We start from the raw sequence: 611 nt of genomic DNA, 5'->3' as shown, positions 1-611 counted from the left end.
AAGCTCCGAGTACGGGTCGCTCCACGCAAGCGCTGCACAAGTGCATACGCGACACTTCGCTTACGCTAGTAGGAACATCCAAGGCCACTTGACGGCGGGAGCAGCTAAGTCAATATAGGTACTAAGGAAATAAAATAAACTGAAACTTTTACCGTGAAGCGCAAAACTAGGGAGCAGGGAGAACTTTTTTGCGCTGGGTGAACAAGCACAGCGGTCAGCAGCACGACCACACATCTGCGAACGCTTTTCCGTATAAGAAATGCAATTGCTCGACGTGGGATGTTGTCGACGTTTGGGGGATGCTTACCGCACCAGCGCTATACGACAAATAGTCACCTAAAGTACTTGAAATGCTAAAACTAAATAAATGTGTAAACTGGTTGTACATTATGTACCTTATATATCCGACCTCGGCAGCGCTGGCTCGTGGCCTAGTGGTGTGAAGCGCAGGGATTATCGTTTCGTAAGTTGCAAGTTCGAATTCCGATGTTTTCTAAACTGAGCTCACAATTTTTGGGGCGTAACGTTCAATGGTCCACGAGCGAGTTCGCAGAACGCGCGCAGACTGACACTGACACGCTGGCGATTTCTGGTTGGCGTGCTGTTCTCGT

This window comes from Haemaphysalis longicornis, unplaced genomic scaffold, assembly GCF_048455015.1.
Source record: "Haemaphysalis longicornis isolate Haplotype H1 unplaced genomic scaffold, Haemaphysalis longicornis Haplotype H1 scaffold_8, whole genome shotgun sequence".
In the NCBI taxonomy this organism is placed as follows: Eukaryota; Metazoa; Arthropoda; class Arachnida; order Ixodida; family Ixodidae; genus Haemaphysalis; species Haemaphysalis longicornis.
Note: the sequence above shows the minus strand (reverse complement) of the source record.